Source organism: Sus scrofa, chromosome 15 (genome assembly GCF_054392235.1).
Source record: "Sus scrofa isolate SSC_HxYL_T2T_F1_AM1 chromosome 15, Sscrofa_HxYL_maternal_Yorkshire_Landrace_v2.0, whole genome shotgun sequence".
Taxonomy (NCBI): Eukaryota; Metazoa; Chordata; class Mammalia; order Artiodactyla; family Suidae; genus Sus; species Sus scrofa.
Window position 1 is genome coordinate 94,921,449 of NC_139397.1, and position 19,168 is coordinate 94,940,616.

Consider the following 19,168-nt stretch of genomic DNA (forward strand, 5'->3'; position numbering starts at 1 on the left):
CCTACCTACCTATCAACCTCTCTTCTCATGCTCTGGGAGACAGTGGCAAAGGGCAGTGTTACAAGTTATTGGAAGTTTGGGAGGGGTGAGAGATAGAGACTCTCCCTCTCAACCTTACTTATTAGGTTGTCAATTCCCTGGAAGCAATCTGATTGCACTTAGACCTACTTGAACTTGAACTGGTTATGTCTTAATCTATATCTGCGTCTGATCTCCCAGTAAGTTTCCCAAAGCTGTGGTTCCCAAATTTCAAACATTTGCAAACTGACTTCCTAATATGGGGATGGCTGCTTACCACCCAAACTGCATCACTTACTTTTTTAATTTAATTTAACTAGCCTTTAAAAATATCCAAACACATTATTTAGTGTTATCCTAAATGACCCTGTCCACGAAAACATGAATTTCATATGTTGTTACATATTTTTTCTAGCACACATGCTAACCAGGGGAGAATCGACTTCCGAGCTCACTCACACGCTGGCAGGACTCAGTTTCTCACTGGCTGTTGGTCAAAGGCCTGTCTCAGTTCTGTCAGAACACGCTAGCTGGCTTCCCTCCCAGTGAGCAAGAGAGTGACAGGAAGCTCCCACGATGGAAACCAGTCTTTTATAATTAAATCTCAAAAGTGATATCCCGTCTCTGCTGCATCGGGATCACTGTAAATGAATCACTAAACCCAGCCCACATTATGGGAAGGGATTTAAACAGGATGTGAATTCCAGGAGGTGGGGATCATTGGGCCCATCATATAATGGTGGAAAATATCACTGACTTCCATTGGTGATGACACCTCTAGCGCCACTAAAATGACTGCAGTTTGTGGGCTACATTCGTACTTGAAGGAAATGCCAATCTTCAATTCGAGGCTAGTGAAAATAAGGATATATTATGTCCATAGACTTCAGGTTAAAACGCCCTGTGCTGAAGGACTCGGCATATCTTGCACCCAAAAATCAGCCCGAGGTTTTGTGGGTGGACACAAAGCCTCCTCACACACCCTTGGAACCACCATGTGTGGGCATTTACTGCGTCTCTGAAAGATTCCTTTTCTTTTTTTAAATCATGTGGTGCAGCTAGTCCAACGCAGAAATAAATCAACTTTGAACACTGTTCCCACAGCTGCAAAAAGCTGCAAGTGTCTGGCACTAATAAATCAGGATTAGAGGAGCTCAGCTTATAATGAAGCTTTCACCTCTTCTGGGCAGGTGGTCACCAACTGATCTACTGGAGCAAACAAGCCCTGTTTCGCAGGAACAACCATTTTTCTAAGGACAGGTAGGATTGCGGTAGAAAGCAAGTAGCGGAGAGATGCTGTATTCCTAAAAATCCTATCTTCTTACATGTGGGGTCCTCTACAAACATGAGTCAGTTATGTTTCTAGGGGCGCTGCTTGACTTATTACCCTTCCAGGCATGGCCACTGAAGACATTTTCTTTCCATATGAAGAACAGCCCGGAATGCTACCAACAGGCCCAAAGCAGAGGACCAGTGATCTTGGGACATGATTATAGTTTAACTTTTGCCCTTCTGGGCCCCAATCAAAATGCGTCATCACCAGTTCACAGAAATACCTTCAGTGTTCCATGAAGGGTGAGACGGGAATTATATTCAATAAGGCACAGACACAAACCAATCCAAACAATGTCTGATGCTGAGCAGGGTCCTGGTGCACCCGTGCGGGGCCAGGTACTGATCCTTAGCTGCTGAATTATGACCGAGGTCTGAGGGGTGTCTTCAGATGACTGGGGTTGGTGATGAGTCACCAACAGGGTTTAAAGCATCTCAATATTTTAGTAACCAGCACGGCTGCACCAGGGGGAACAGTCTGAACATCAAATGCTGAAGTGGGAGCCTCCCCTCCCAAGAGCCACCATGGAGGTCCCACTGTGGGAGCTGACCCATTGCCCTTCAGCATGCTGTCTGCGCTTGTACTGTGGGGACAGTGCCCAGCCCTACTTTCTGGGCCTGGAGTTGAGGTCAGTGCTTCAATTCCAGCTGAGGTCTTGGACCACTTCCAAGCTCTCAAAGCCTCCCCACTCAGGTCTCCTCAGGTCTAGCTGGCTGCAGTCTCCCAGTACCCAGGTGCCTTCTAGAAGCAGCCCAGGCACCTGCTGTCAGCAGGCACCAATGGACTTCTATGCAAGAGAGGGTTGGGTGTTTCCTGTAAGTCTGATGGAGGCGCAGGTTCTCAGTCCCCAAGCATCAAACCACTCAAGTAACCCCAATATTGCACAAGGTAGAGATGCAAAGAGAGACTTTTTGTCATGTCCCCTCTCATTTGAAGGACTGGTTTAGCAACTACCTGAAACTTCTGAATGGAGCCCCATGTTTTAGTTTACCGTAAAAGAGGTCATCCTGCAGTGCCTCTTGGTCTACATTATCATTATTTTATTGAAATGCTCCAGTTGGTTGACTTTGCTCATGCTTCTGGAAAGTAGAGTAGGGAAGGCTTTGGATACATGCAGCCTGGGTCTGAGTTCTGGATCTAGACTGCAGTTCAGTCACTTCGCCCTCTAGGACGATGTAAACCTCTGTAAATGGGACTCATACAGTGCCTGCTTCGTGGGCTGGTCAAGGGCCTAATGAGATACAGACAAAATTGATAGATGCTCTTAGAAACGGAACACAAGATTGAGAATAAAGCCATTGAGTCTCTGTTTGGGGTAGGAACTGCCAGTGTTATTCCAGTATACCAATTTAGGTAGTTTTAAAATAGGTCCTTTTTGGAGTTCCAGTTGTGGCACAGTGGAAACGAATCCGACTAGGAACCATGAGGCTGCGGGTTCGTTCCCTGATCTCGCTCAGTGGGTTAAGGATCTGGCGTTGCCGTGAGCTGTGGTGTAGCTTGCAGATGCAGCTTGGATCTGGCATTGCTGTGGCTGTAGTGTAGGCCGGTGGCTACAGCTTCGATTTGACCCCTAGCCTGGGAACCTCCCTATGCCCCGGGTGCGGCTCTAAAAAGGACAAGAGACCAAAATAAACAAAATAAAATAGGTCCTTTTTGTTCACTCAAGCTGACTAAAAAGCAGACAAAGAATTCAGAGGTCAAAATGTAGGTTTGCACAGACACAGATCCAACCCATGAGAACGTGGGAGTTCCCCCTACTGAATGAAGTTAACATCACTCCTTTTTTTCCAGGAAAATAGCTAGCTTAGGTTAATTCATTAACATGTCTATAACTAGCAAATATTTGGTTCAATTACAATAAATGCAATTATAATTATCAAAACAATATATATATAAACATTAAAAGAGGAAAAGAACCTCATAATATTTTCTTCAACTGCCTTGACATATGCAAGGAAAAGCTTGCTTTGTTTAGGGATTGCGCACATGAAAAAAATAAACCTTGCTTTTGCTCACTTTGCTAAAAAGTTTTTTCCTTAAAATAAGAATTATGGAATCCCTGAGGCTTAAGCAGTGAAAAGGCAAGGCCTAAAACAAAAATCCTGACCCTTGCATTCTTGTTTATTTACTTCAGCTTTATTTACTTACTCTCTCTGATATCAGTCCCAAAAATCAATCAATGAATTAAGTCCTTATGCAGAGTTCCATTCTGTTTTTTATAGGCATTTTAGAAGTTACAGATGCTTTTCTAGAGAAATATTAAAGCATTAAGAAAGATTAATTCCTTCTAGGATTCTAAGTCCTATGTGCAGATACACCTCCAACTGCCTACTCAGTATCACCATGCCATGTCTGTCTAACAGGCCTCTCGTACTCACCACATCCCAAACTTAAACTCCGTAAATCTCTTCTCCACTCCCACCTGCTCTATTACAGCTTCCCCATCTCAGGTTGATAGCATTTCCATTCTTCCTTTGCTTGGGCCAAAAATCCCTGGAGTCTTCCTTGACTCCTCTCTTCCGCTTGTCATTGTTCACTACAGCAGTTAAGCTTGTTGGTTCTACCTTCGAAATAACCAGGTTCTGTATTATGCACAATAGCCAAGACATGGAAAAACCCTAAATGTCCATTGGCAAATGAATGGATAAAGAAGACGTGACACACAGACACACCCACACACACACAGACACACACAGAGAATGGAATACTACTCAGCCATGAAAATGAATGAAATAATGCCATCTGCAGCAACATGGACAGACCTAAAAATTTTCATACTAAGTAAAGTAAATCAGACAGAGAAAGACAAATATCATATGATATCACTTATATACAGAATCTAAAACAGACACAAATGAACCTATCTATAGAACAGAAACAGACCCATAGACATATAGTACAGACTTGTGGTTGCCAAAGGGGTTGAGGCAGTGGAGGAGGGTTGGATTGGGAGTTTGGGACTAGCAAATGCAAACTATTATATATAGGATGGATTAACAACAAGTTCTTAATTCCTACTGTACAGCATAGGGAACTATATTCAAAATCCTGTAATAAACCATAATGGAAAAGAATATGAAAAAGTCCATATATTTGAATCACTTTTCTGTACAGATATATAGTCTGTATACATACAGACTGAATCACTTTGCCGTACAGCAGAAACTAAAACAACATTGTAAATCAATATACTTCAATTAAACAAAACAGGAGTTCCTGCTGTGGCGCAGCGGAAACGAATCCAACTAGTACCCATGAGGTTGTAGGTCTAATCCCTGGCCTCACTCAGTGGGTTAAGGATCTGGTGTTGCCATGAGCTGTGGTGTAGGTTGCAGGTGTAGCTCGAATCCCACATTGCTGTGGCTGTGGTGTAGGCCAGCAGCTATAGCTCCAATTCCACCCCTAGCCTGGGAACCTCCACATGCCATGGGTGTGGCCCCCTAAAAAGCAAAACCAAACCAAACCAAACCAAACCAAACCAGGCTGTGATTACTCCTCACCTCTAGTGCTGCCACCCTGGTCCAAGGCACCCTCATCTGCACCTGAATACTCAGGAGTCTCTCTCTTCAACACCTGTTCTCTTGCACTATGCACTGTGTTCTCCATACCTTAGCCAGAGGCATCCTCTAAAATGCAAAGCCAGACCATCCTCTCTCTTTAACATCTTCCCAAAGCTCCCTCTGGCTGTTGAAGGAAGGCCAGGCCTCTAAGGCCCTCCAGGATCTCACCTCCACTTCCCTCCTCCTGGCTTACTCTGCCCTTTCACACCAGCTCCTTGTTATCCTTGAATACCCAGGCTTACTCCTGCCCCAAGGCCCCTGCACTTTCCCCCAGGTATCTGCAAGGTGAATTTTCTCACCTCTTCCAGTCTTCGCTCACATGCCACCTTGCTGTCTATCGGCCCTCCCACCCCACTCGAGTCCACACACCCACTCCACTCTCCCCTTCTCCCTACCCCTGCACTTCTCCTTCCAAGGTCCTTATTACTTTCTTCCTTTTTTTTGTCCTTTGTCTTTTTTTTTTAGCGCTGTACCCCCAGCATATGGATGTTCCTAGGCCAGGGGTCGAATTGGAGCTGTAGCTGCCAGCCTACACCACAGCCACAGCAACGCGCGGTCCGAGCCGGGCCTTCAACCTGCACCAGAGGTCATGGCAACACCAATCCTTAAACCACCAAGCAAGGCCAGGCATGGAACCCGTGTCCTCATGGATACTAGTTGGGTTTGTTAACCACTGAGCCATGACAGGAACTCCCCTTTTTACTTTCTAACCTTGTCATGTACACACTCTTTTATTAGGTTTCTTGTTAGTGTCTACACCCCCACCTAGAATGGAAGATCCACATGGAAGGTGCTCAATAAATATTTCTGAATTAAGGGGAAAATCCACCCTGCCCCCAAAGCCAAAAAACCCAAAACAAAACCATGAAACATCTGGAGTCCAAAAAGACCCTTGCAATGTCCAATTGTAGGACCCATATTCTATTGCACTCTCTTCTGTTTATAAGGCTTGTGGTGTTTTGAAGAGGAGTGACCAGAGAAGCGGGACTGACACTGAGGAATGGACAAAGAAGATGTGGCACATATATACAATGGAATATTAGCCATAAAAAGGAATGAAATAATGCCATTTACAGGAGCATGGATGGGCCTAGAAATTATCATACTAAGAAAGTTAGACAGAGAAAGTTAGACAAAGACAAATCTCACTTACATGTGAGTCTGAAAAAAAAAAAAGTGATACAAATGAACTTATTTACAAAACAGAAACAGATTTACAGCTTTCAAAAACAAACTTATGGTTACCAAAGGGGAAACATGTTGGGGGGAGGGATAAATGAGGAGTTTGGGATCAACATATACACACTGCTCTCTATATAAAACAGATAACCAACAAAGACCTACTGAATAGCACAGAGACCTCCACTCAGTAATAACCTATACGGGAAAAGAATCTGAAAAAGAATGAATATATATGTATAACTGAATCTCTTAGCTGTACACCTGAAACTAACACAACATTGTAAATCAACTATCCCCCAATTAAAAATAAAAAAGGCAGCACCTCCAGCAAAAGTCGCCCTGCACAGTACTGTGTCAGCCAGCCCGTCACATCTTCGCTACCAGTTACCTCCTGAAAATCTGAAATCTAAACAAACACCATGGCCATACCTCCAGAAGAGCCCCACTGTTCTTGCTCCTTTTCCTGGGACAACAGCTCAAGTCCTCTATAGGGTCTTACCACCCAGAAGCAAAATACAACATTTTGGGAGTTCCCACTGTGGTGCAGTGGCTTAAGAATCTGACTGCAGGGAGTTCCCGTTGTGGCTCAGCAGTTAACAAACCAGACTTGCATCCATGAGGACACAGCTTTGATTCCTGGCCTCTCGCAGCAGGCTAAGGATCTGGCGTTGCTGTGAGCTGTGGTGTAGGTTGCAGATGCAGCTCAGATTTTGTGTTGCTGTGGCTGTGATGTAGGCCTGCATCTGCAGCTCCAATTCGACCCCTAGCCTGGGAACCTCCATATGCCAAGGGTGCGGCCCTAAAAAAAAAAAAAAAAAAAAAAAAGAAAAAAAATCCAACTGCAGTGGCTTGGGTGGCTGCAATGGTGCGGGTTCGCTCCCCGGCCCAGAGCAGTGCGTTAAAGGAACCAGCATTGCTGCAGCTACGGTGTAGGTCATAGCGGTGGCCAGATTCAATCTCTGGTCCAGGCACTTCCATATGCCACCAGTGCGGCCATAAAATATATGTGTACCCCATACATATTTATAACATTTTGTCTGACTCATTCATGTAATCTGAAGTATGGTCAAGTCTGTGGGTTTGGAGGGAGAGTGCTGTAGAAGACATAATTACTAGATGATTCTCAGAAAGTATGTTTATTCCTGCATGGAGTCTAGATTTAGTCAACAGAATTGAGGATAAGGCTTTTCCCTGAAGTTTACACAGTCCAAACAGTATAAACTATGGAAGGAATACAAAGCATTACCCCCAAGCTCTTCCTTTTCTTTTCCTTCCCTTCACCTATCAGTTCTCAAAAACTGAACTGCTTATAAGCCAAAAATGACAGATTTTGTGTAGCACTTCAGAGTCAAGATAAAAATCACTTTGTTGAACAAAAAACACATTATGAACACTTATGCTCCTTCCCAAAGGTATAGATCACAAGAGGCAGCTGGGTCCTAGTAGATGATGTGAATATTATACATACAACACTTTAAAAAAAATCTACATTTCCCTAAGCATCTAGAATATATAAAGAACTCAACAACAACAAAACCCAAATAACATGCTTAAAAAATGGACAAGGAACCTGAACTGACATTTCTTCAAACGAAGACATAGAAACACCAACATGCATGTAAAAAGATGCTCAATATCACTAATTGTTGGAAAAATGCAAATCAAAACTTGAGATACCATCTTATATCCATTAGGATAGCTGCTATGAAAAAAAAAAAAAAACAAAAAACAGGGAGAAAATATCAAGTATTAGTGAGGTTGTAGAGAAACTGAAAACTCTGGGCACTTAGTGGGAATGTAAAATGGTGCAGCTGCTGTGGAAAATAGTATAGCCATTTCTCAAAAAATTAAAAATAGAAGTACCATATGATCCACCCATACCACTTTTGAGTAGATATACAAAAGAACTGAAAGCAGGATCCCAAAGAGATACTTGTAACCCATGTTCAAGCAGCGTTATTGACAACAGCCAAAGGTGGAAGCAATCCGGATGTCATCCACAGATGAATGGATAAAGCAAATGTAGTATATACATACAATGGACTATTATTCAGCCCTAAAAAGGAAGAAAATCCTGACACATGCTACAACATGGAGAACCTTGAGGACATTATGCTAAGTGAAATAAAGCAGTCGCGAGAAGACAAAAACTATTTGATTCCACTTACATGAGGTACTTAGAGGAATGAAACTCACAGAAACAGAAAGTAGAATGTGGTTGCGAGGGGGTGGGGCACACGGAGAGTTGTTGTTTTATGGCTACAGAGTTTCCATTTTGCAAAATGAAAAAGTTTTGGAGATGAGTTGCACAGTAATATGAATATATTACACACTACTGAACCTACACACTTATTAAGATGGTAAATTTCATGTGTATTTTACCACAGTTAAGAAAAAACACATCTAGGAGTTCTCTGGTGGTGGGGTGGGTTAAGGACTCAGTGTTGTCACTGCTGTGCCACAGGTTCAATCCCTGGCCGGGGAACTTCCACATGCCGTAGGCATGGCCCAAAAAGATAAAGGGAAAGAAAAAAAACCAGAGAAACAAATCTATGGCTCCCAGTATTTCCCAGTATGCTGGTGATGATAATAGTGACACGCCCAGGAACTTCCTTCTGAGAAGCCCAGAGAGCTGGCCTACAGACTTGCTGATGCCCACTCAAAAAGATGGCCAAGGATGAATTCAGCTGCAAAGGCTGCACTGCCCGGAGTTTTATTTTTTATTTTTCCCTACTAGCATGAATATTTTGTATATCTCATCAGTTCATCCCTCTGAAAGCCAGGTCACCAACACATTTGTGGGTGCTGGTTCTAATACAGGAAGAGTTACCCTGTATTATCTGGGATTCCAGGGAAAAGGCCTCCCTAGATGTCAGGGTCCAAGAGAAGAGGGATTTGTGAAGTCAGCCCCCTTTTCTTCTTATTTAGACAATTCAGTAACATGCCCATGCAGTCAGCCCCTCCCCATAAAATTCAGCATTTTCTCTCCAGGTAAAAGGTAACTAGTTACCTCTTTCTACTTTTGACTTCCACGCTGAACTAGCAGCACCTCCAGTCAGTCAAAGGATTACACGTGAGACGAATATCCCAGGTGTTCCCCACCATTCAATACGATCCACCACCTTGTGCCATTCTGAGTACTTTTTTTTTAAAAAAGCACCACTTCCAGGTATGGGGATCAGAAGCGCTGCATAACAACACTGTCTTATAAACCTTTTCTTGCATCTCAAACACAAAGATGGCGAAAGTGGAAAGCTGGAGAAATGCCCCAGAAGAGAAAAGACGCACCCGGGAGACTGGCAAAGAGCTTTTGGAAGGATGCATTCCCAAAAGGCATTCAGGTCTGCCTGGAAAGCATTTAACAAAATAAAAAGCCCTTTCCTACTCTGAGCAACAGATTAGCAGAATACAAAACTCCCTGAACAACAAACCTCTAGGACCAATTTAAAAATCAAAACAAAACTGAAAGAAGAGCTCCTTCTAGGGATATCCAGCCACTGCCAGGCTCTAAGCCTCTCTCTGGTGCTCAGGGGCGCTCCTGTGCCATGTGCGAGAGACCTTCCCACTGCAGCTCCCCCTCGCATGTGTCCTCTTTCTTTACGCTAAGGACTCCCAATACCAATCAAGTCCCATTTCCCCTCCAGCCACCACCTGGATGGAAACGGGGGGCTGCCTAGGTCAGAGCTAGTGCAGGATTTCTGAAACCACTTGGGCTGAGTTCTCCAATTTAGAATCCTCCCATATTCCATCAGCTTCCTGGCCATCTTCTTGCACAACATGGTAGCAAAAAAAAAAAAAAAAACCCAAAAAACAAAAACAAAAAACATGAAGAAAATGCAGCAATCTGAGGACATCATCAACAATGATTTTTCTCTTGCCTCACAGTTTTGGTTATTTTGCATGACTGGGACATAAACAACATGTGAGTCCACTAACCCATCACCCTGTTGTCGTCCTGGTTCTCAGCACAGACCCTTTGTAGAACACCCTCAGCTGGAATGAAGAGAGGAAACAAGAAGCTCCCAAACCTGGGCTCTTCTTTGCCTTTCTCTCCCTGCCTCTATTAACCCATGAACACAGCCACAGATGAATGCTAGTTTGTTATCAAATCGTCCAGAAAAAAAGCTGGGCAACCTCTCTGCCTAACCCGTTCCAGCGCTATTTAATAACAGTCCAAGGATGTAGTAACTTCCTTCTTCTAACTCAGATTTGAGACATTTTCCTTTTTCACACAGGTCTGAGAGCGGCAGGTCGTTGTGTAAGAGCCTTTTATTGAAGTCCTTTTGTCCCTCTGGGCCCCAGGATGAATGATCTTGGGCCCTGTAGTGGTTTCTGGGCTCTAATTTCCCACACTCTGACCATCTTTTGGGCTCTTCTCTAGATTCTTCAAATCTCCCTTTCTAGGGGAAGCACAGGCTGAAGACACAAAGCTCCAGTGACAGTCAGACCTCATGGCTGCCCCGCGCATGACAGCCCTAGGCGGTGCTGCCTTCTTAACCCCCCGGGCAGGGGCTGGGGACTTCCTCATTACACAGGCAAACTGCCCACACCCATCCACCCCTGCTTTTTTTTGGTTAGTAAAAGAAAGAAAAATAAAATAAAATAAAGTTAAAAAATAGAAGAAGAGAAGAAGGAAGAGGACAGCAAAAAAATATAAAAAGGGGACTTAGGAATTTATAAAGATACGATCAGTTACTTTAACAGGAAATACGAGCCAAAAGATTCACTGAGCCAGACAAAAAGTGCATAAAAACAATCAACTTTTGCAAGCGCCCTTGCAGCACGTTTGTCCCCACAATGCTGCTGCAGTTTCTACCGCCCTTTGAACACCCAGCGTCTGCCGGCGAACACAAGCTGATGTGTCAGGATCTACAGGTAGACAGGAGGACAGGCTTAGCTGAATTCCATGAAATACGCAATTTAATGACTATCTGGAGGTTTGTCTTTTAGGGCCCAGAAGTTCCAAACAGGGAAGCAAGAGGCTCTGATAATTTCATTTTCATAATAATGGCTCGATGTTTGTTCCTCTAACAACGCGTGGCTACCGGCTATGCCCTGGCTCTCCAAAGCCAGAGCAGTTTCTTCTCATTACAAAAAGAGTTAAAGATAGTTTAAGGAAAGAGCACCAGGGAGGTAATTTAGAGCGGCCATCAAAGGTTTTTCGGGGGGGGGGGAGAAAAAGCACTAACCTGTGTAGTTTTAATCCGCTGAAAAGGACCAAGTTCTAAAGTTCCCCTGCTGTCTTCTAGCCAGTTTCCTGTGAGTGTTGCATGTGACATTATACTTCCTCACTGCACCTTCTCGACTCGTTCAAGGAGCGGTCAAAGCATGTGATAAGATCGTCTCCCTGCCTGCTTCACGCTGGGCTAACCCTGCGCCTGAAGAAATAGCTGTGTCCCCACAGAGGTCCCCCGCCGGCTTCAGGCATCCTTAGGGCGCAGGTAAAGAGGACAGAAGCCTGGGTGGGGGGTGGGGTGGGGGGAGCAGTAATGTCTGGGCTCCGGGTCTTGATTCCATGGAGCGGGGGTGGTGGGGGGAAGACAGAGACTCTTGAGCTCCAGGCCACCCGTCTTGGGGTTGGGGTTGGGGCAGCGGCTGAGAAGGGTGGATGGCTCACTGAGGAGCCTGGGGCTTGGGCACTGTCCTGTCCCCAGGACAGGCCAGGGTGCTACCGCCCTGAGGACTGCCGAGCAAGGGCAGCCATGGCGCTGCACCCAGGGTGTCCCCAGGATCCTCTCTGGAGGGCGCCAGCACCACCGACGAGCACGTTTATGCACCTCACCCTGAGTTTCCTGGCACAGTCTGGTTCACATCCAGTCTGGTTCGTCCTGCTGTCAGACGGTGTACCCTAACTCTGAAGCAAACAAAGCCACAGAGCTCTCTGCTCCTGAGGCCAAATGGCAGATACAAATAAACAGCAGATAATTTCCCTCTCCTGCTCTCCCAAATCTGCCAGCTTTCTGGTTTCCCTGCAGGATGATGGGGGGACGCCTGGCGGGGGGGGTGCTGGCCTGGCAAGAGCACAGGGAGAGTGCCCTTGTGTGCCCCCAACACAGGGGAGGCCTGGAGAACAGCTGAGGCAGGACCAAGCAAGAAGCCCAGGGGTGCCATTTCTAGCTGGTTCTGTGGTCAGCGCCCTCCCCTCTCCTCTTAGAATTCCTCTTGCTTTCTGGAGGTCCAACACATTGGGATCTGTGGATGTAGGAAGTGGTGTGTGGGAGAAAAACGATGTCCTGGACAGAGGGGAATATTCTGCAATTTGCACCACTTGCCTCAGAGCAGAAACCCCAAAGTTGTTTCTATTTGGCAACGCCCGCGTAGTTCTTTTTTTAAAAAATGCTTTTAAAGGGATTTTTTGGTTGTTGTTGTTTTCAAAAAGGTAACTGTAGACAAGCTCACGGTTCCAAGTCTTGAAAATATTACCCTATAATTCCCCAAAGAAGTTTTCCATGTGAGAACACTGGGTAAGGAAACGAATCCTGGGAGTCAGGACTCTGGACAACACTAAAACTCTGAAGTCTCACCACATGATTGCTTTTCTGGCTTTGAAAACATACATAACTGTTTTACCATTTTGACAGCTGATGCCTGGTTTTCTGACTGAACTGTACAGTTAGATTAGCCAGTTGAGTCAAGACGGCTAAAAGCATGGCATTGCTTTAAAATAGGAATAATGGTAAAACTGTGCCCTCTTGAAAAAACAAAATACTCTGTCGATGATAAATAATGAATCCATTTGAATGTGTTTAGAAGTGTCACATTCTGGGCTAAGCTGCCACTTCCATTTTTTTTTCAACTAAGCAGTTACATATGTTCTACTTCAGCCATGCTTTATGTGGAATTTTTAAAGGTCTCAACAAAATGCTTTATAATTTTCCTTTAAAATCCTTAACTTGGCCTGCTGCCCATGAAATGTTTTTTTCTGTTTAGGCATTAAAATAATTTCTTCTTCTTCTTCTTCTTTTTTTTTTTTTAGGGTCACACCCACAGCATATGGAAGTTAGGGAAGTTCCCAGGCTAGGGGTCAAATCGGAGCTGTAGCCACCAGCCTACACCACAGCCACAGCAATGCAGGATCCGAGCCTCGTCTGCAACCTACACCACAGCTCACAGCAACACCAGATCCCCCACCCACTGAGCGAGGCCAGGAATCAAACCTGCCTCCTCATGGGTACTAGTCAGATTTGTTTTCTCTGTGCCACAATGGGAACTCCAAAGTAATTTCAATAGACTTTATCTTTTAGAACCGTTGTAGATTTATAGAAACATCAAGAAGATAGTGGGGTTCCTACCCATTCTGTATCCAATCTCCCCGCTATTAAAAGCTTACAGGCACTTAACAATTAAGAAACCAATACCGATACGTTATTATTAACTAAAGACCAGAGGTTATTTAGATTTGCTTAGTTTTCCCCTGATGTTCTGCTTCTGTTTCAGGATTCCATCCAGGACACCATACTACATTTTGTCATCAAGTCTCCTCCTTTGGCTGCTCTTGGCTTTGACAGTTTCGCAGACTTAGCTTGGTTTTGATGACCTTGACAGTTATAAGTACCACCGGTCAGGTATTTTCTGGAATGTTCCACAACTGAGATTTGTCTGATGTTTTACTCATGATAAGACAGGGTGATGGGTTATTTGGAGGAAGACTGCAGAGGTCAAGTGCCATTTTAATCACATCCTATCAAGCAGATATACTTTCAAGGTAATTTAATCCTGCTGATGGTGGCCTTGATCTCCTTAGGCAGTGTCTGACAGCTTTCTCTACTGGAGGGCTGCTCCTCGCGCCTTCCACACCATATACTTCGGAAGGAAAAGCTTGAGGGTGGAGCATCTATATAAATTCTTTTGAATTCTTCTGCATGCAAGATTTGTCTCTTCTCCCCATTTAGCAATTTTTTCAATCATTTATATCCGTATGGACTCATTTATTTTACACTCTGGGTTATAATTCAACACTATTTTACTGATTTTGTTGCTCAAATTGTTCTCCCTTTGGCTGTCAGGAGTTCTTTCAGTTGCTTCCTGTGCTCCTTTGATATTTTCCTTTTTTTTTTTTTTTTTTTTTTTTTTTGGTGTTGGTTTTTGAGCTTTTCATTATTAGCTGGCCCTACAATATGTTCCAGGCTCATCATGTTTACTGCCTCCCCAACTGCCTAAACTTTTTTTTTTTTTTTTGTCTTTACAAGAGAGTGAAAGAAAGCAAATCTATGGGCCCAAGAAAACTTCTATTTGCCCTTAATTTTCATTAGGGCTGCCCTGTGTATTAATCAACATTTTAAAAATTGCTTTTATAAAATTAGTTCTATCTTCTGCCAGCAAGGAAACACCAAAACACCAGCACCACTGAAATTCTGCATTTCCTTAATTCCAAGATGTATGTTTGTGTTCACAGTGCTTTTTTCCTTGATATTTTAACACTTGTGCAACCAAAGCATACATTTACTATCATGTCCTTTCCCACACCTCCTGACCTGTCATAAATTTGATGGTACGCTTTACAGGTGATGGCATCTTGGGAACAAAGGAAGTAGAGCAGTCAGTTAGTTCTTATTTGGACCATAGACATCATTTAACTATTTTCACTGATTTTTCCCCCACTGAACAGAAATAATTTGATTAAAGTGGTTTCATGAGTAGCACTTGCAGATTTTTACCTACTCTCTGAAACATTCTAACTTTACCTCAAACCCCAAATTCTCATCAAGTGTTAAGTTCTTTTCAGTTTATTATGGGTTTACTAATTGATTCCCTTTATGTTTACCATGTCAGTTTTTTTGTTTTGTTTTGTTTTGTTTTTTTGTCTTTTTGCCATTTCTTGGGCCATTCCCTAGGCATATGGAGGTTCCCAGGCTAGGGGTCGAATTGGAGCTATAGCCGCCGGCCTATGCCAGAGCCACAACAACACAGGATCCGAGCCTCACCTGCAACCTACACCACAGCTCACGGCAATGCTGGACCCTTAACCCACTGAGCGAGGCCAAGGATCGAACCCGCCACCTCATGGTTCCTAGTCGGATTCGTTAACCACTGAGCCACGACGGGAACTCCAACCATGCCAGTTTTTCAAGATCTCAGAATCCATCATCATGCCTGAAGAGCCTAAGGCTGACACCCCATGGTTGCAAGAATGATGTTTCACTCTTACTGAGGAGGAATAAACGTGCTTATGGATCAGAAGCAGATCAGGAAGGATTCCTTGGCCCCATCTTTCCTACCTGGGGAAGCCATCTGATGACAGAATGGCAAACTGGCCATTCCCTTCTCCGTGGCGGGGGCACTCATGAATGGCTGCTGCTTTGGGAGTGTCATGCTTTATAGATTTTTTTCTTTTAATGGACAGAGACAAGTTCACCCAATCAGCATGGGCATATTTCATGAAAAGTCACAGGTGAAATGCCCAATCTTTTCATCCAGGCAAGTAGAACTTGGATACTCTAAACACTATTTTCTGTCCCACATATGGATAGAGCCCTAATCATTACACCAGCATCCAGAGGTGACCACAAGAGATGGCACACTGACTTTTCAGGCAGCCCTTACATGTGCACTGAGCTGTCCCTTGGTATCTGCAAGGGACTGGTTCTAGGACAGCCCCCTCAACCCCGCCAGAGACCCTGAAATCTGCAGATGCTCAGTCAGCCCTGCGTATCTGAGGTTCTGCATCAGTGAATACAGAAGGCCCAGAGTACTTTGATTTAATTCTCACAGAAATGCTGTGAGGTAGATACTGTGATCCCCACTTCACAGGTAAGTAGCCAGGTTGGAAAGACTATAGTCTGTCCAGGACCCCTTGATGAGTTTGAAGCCAAAGACTCAGAGCCTTTGCTGTAGATGGTATAGCATCTATAACTCACTTTATGGACTACAGTCCTATTCCTTAATTATATTTTGCACATACTTTTCACCTCAACCTAACCTAAGTGACAATGAGGACAGGGACAGTGTCTTTTATCCCATCGACTCAGTTTTCCAGCCTCATTCCAGCAACTTTCCTATTAACTCTGCACTTGCCTTACTGCCATTTTTTTTTCTTCTTAGGAAAAATTCATAATTTTTCTAATAACGGTAAATAATTTAACTTCATAATTTCCCTCCCCTATTTTGATGCTTTATTTTGTTTTTTCATTTATTAGCTTCTTAAATTACAAGCTTATAATTTCCAAAGCATACAAATAGCTCATAAAGCTCATTAACAGAAAAACAAACAACCAAATCAAAAAATGGGCAGAAGATACCTAGACATTTCTCCAAAGAAAGCACATAGATAGCCAGTAGGTACATGAAAAGATGCTCGTCATTGCTAATTATTAGAAAAATCTAAATCAAAACTACAACGAGATACAACCTCAGACTGGTCATTAAAAAGTCTACAAATGAGTGCTGGAGAGGGTGTGAAGAAAAGGGAACCTTCCTACACTGTTGGTGGGAATGCAAATTGGTACAGCCACTATGGAAAACAGTACGGAGGTTCCTCAAAAAACCAAAAATAGAGTTGCCATATGATTCAGCAATCCCACTCCTGGGCATATATACAGATAAAACTATAAATTGGAGCTCCCGCTGTGGCTCAGCAGGTTAAGAACCTGATTTGTATCCATGAGGATGTAGGTTTGATCCCTGGCCACGCTCAGTGGGTTACGGATCTGGCGTTGCTGAAAGCTGTGGCGTAGGTCATAGATGCGGCTCATATTTGGCATTGCTTTGGCTGTGGCAGAGGCTGGCAGCTGAAGCTCCAATTTGACCCCTAGCCTAGGAACTTCCATGTGCCGCAGATGTGGCCCTAAAAAGAAAAAAAAAGAACTATAATTTGAGAAGATACATATAGCCCTACATTCATAACACTACTATTTACAATAGTCAAGACATGGAAGCAACCTAAATGTCCACCAACAAATGAATGGATAAAGAAGATGCGGTACGTATATATATATAAAGGAATACCACTCAGCCATAAAAAAAAAAGAAAAAAGAATGAAATAATGCCATTTGCAGCAAAACGGATGGGCCTGGAAATTATCATACTATGAGAAGTCAGTCAGTCTGAAAAAAACAAATATCATATGATATGTGATATGTGGAATCTAAAATACAATACAAATGAGCATAACTAGGAAATAGAATCAGACTCATCAATAGACTTGTGGATGCCAAGCAGGGAAGGATTAAGAGTTTGAGATTAGTAGATGCAAACCATTATATATAGGATGGTCCTACTGTATAGCACAGGAAACTATATTCAATATCCTGTGATAAACCATAATGGAAAAGAGAATGAAAAAGGAAATATATATAATTGAATCACTTTGCTGTACAGCAAAAATTAACACATTGGAAATCAACTGCACTTCAATAAAATTTAAAAAATAAAAATTAAATTACAAACTTATTTTCTTTTCAGTCCTTTAAATCTAACTATATTTTTGGTCCAATCCCACACAGTTCAATGCAATATATTCTCACTGTCCATTTAAAAACAGTTTATGGGGAGTTCCTATTGTGGCTCAGCAGGTTAAGAACCCAACTAGTATCCATGAGGACATGGGTTCGATCCCTGGCCTTGCTCAGTGGGTTAAGGATCCGGTCTTGCTGTGGCTGTGATGTTAGGCTGGCAGCTGCAGCTCTGATTCAACCCCTAGGCTGGGAACTTCCATATGCCACAAGTGTGACCCTAAAAAGACAATAATCATCATCATCATCATCTATGGTTACAGCAGCGATTTCCTTTTTCATCCAAGAATTATTTAAAAGGATTGCAGTTTAGTTTCCAAGTACTTGAATGGAGGTGGGGGAAGGAGCCCTCTCATGTTAACTTTCAATGCTATGTTCTTATAATAGCCAGCGCATCTGCTTTTGAGATTAAAAGTTTCTTTGTAGTCAGTTTTTGTAAATGACCCATGGTCTTTTTTAAAAAATAAATGTAGATTTACTTGTTGAGTTAGGTTAATAATGATAACGATGTTATTCAAAATCTTCTGTTCCTACTTAATTTCGCCTTCTTGATAAAATTCTCAAAGCATTTTGTTAATCTCTCCCACTATAATTATGGAAAATTTTGTTTTTTAAATTTTTTAATTGATTTCTTTTTCTTATATTCTTAACAGATTTTCCTTTAATTCAACACTAAAAGTTCAGTAAATACAGTTTCATCATTATTGAATCTTCTTGTTTGGCTTATGTATATATTATTTTATGTCTCATCCATAATTTCTCTTCACATTTAATGCTATGCTTTTTAGAACTAGTCTATCTCCAGCCTATTCTTTTATTTTCTTCCTTTCTGTGTAATTTTGGTATACAAAGACTCCTAAAGATAGCTTTTGGTTATATTATCTTTTTATTTAATCTGAGAGTCACTAGTTTTAATAAAGGAATTTAACCTAATCACATTTATTGCTATATGTTTATCTTATTCCTGCTATTTTATCACATGTATTCTGCTATAGGTTTTATTCTTGTTTTTTCCCCCTTTTCTTGACCTTTGCTCGTTGATCATGGTTTTTATTGCTGTAGTACCCTCTACCCCAGCTCTGTGTGTGTTTTAATATCTAACGGTTTAGAAATCCTACCTACACATTTCTCTCAAAATCAAATACATGTGACCTTTCTTGGTGTACATCAGGGGACTGCACAGCAGGACCCTGTTAATTAGTAAGGTCAATTCACTGTTTGGGGAAATTTAATGGTAGGTTCACGTTAACAACAATAATAAATTGTGTGTGTTGCGGGGGGAATGCCATTATACACATTAGAAACCTTTCTAAAAGAGTATGTGGCGAGGTCTCCATTCACTTCTTTCCTACAATGAGGACTGGCTATAGCTCTCACAAATCATGTGGTTAAGTGTGGGGTAGACCGGCAGTCAAGAACCTAGTGGCTGGGGTATAGCCAGGAACATCCTGAAGAATATTTCTGCAAGTTTTTGACTCTTAAGACATGCAGGCACTTCAGAGATAGGCAGAAGCTATCTGTAGAAGGGAGGCTGTTAGGGTAAATTTCCTGCTACCTCACTTCCAGTCACTGGAAGTCATCATCAGTTGAGAAATCTAAGCTAAAATTAGGTAAGAGTACAACA

The 19,168-nt window shown here is 42.8% G+C and overlaps 1 protein-coding gene and 2 long non-coding RNA genes across 8 annotated transcripts in view; 2 read left to right on the plus strand and 1 right to left on the minus strand.

The window, feature by feature from the left end:
• The window catches only part of WIPF1 (WAS/WASL interacting protein family member 1), a 125,374-nt gene that overhangs the window by 64,328 nt on the left and 41,878 nt on the right, over positions 1-19,168 (minus strand). For 2 of the 6 annotated variants that reach the window (XR_014829606.1, XM_021074984.2), the window contains exon 1: positions 11,283-11,375. The exons of the other annotated variants lie outside the window; for them this stretch is intronic. The gene's annotated coding sequence lies outside the window, so the exon portion shown is untranslated. Of the gene's footprint in view, positions 1-11,282; positions 11,376-19,168 lie in introns of those variants that run through there. 6 annotated transcript variants of the gene reach the window in all.
• On the plus strand, positions 5,336-9,056 carry LOC146395989 (uncharacterized). Its single transcript, XR_014829609.1, has 2 exons — positions 5,336-5,428; positions 7,186-9,056. It is a non-coding gene; the product is annotated as an uncharacterized LOC146395989 (long non-coding RNA).
• On the plus strand, positions 11,402-17,482 carry LOC106508127 (uncharacterized). Its single transcript, XR_001304704.3, has 2 exons — positions 11,402-11,534; positions 13,531-17,482. It is a non-coding gene; the product is annotated as an uncharacterized LOC106508127 (long non-coding RNA).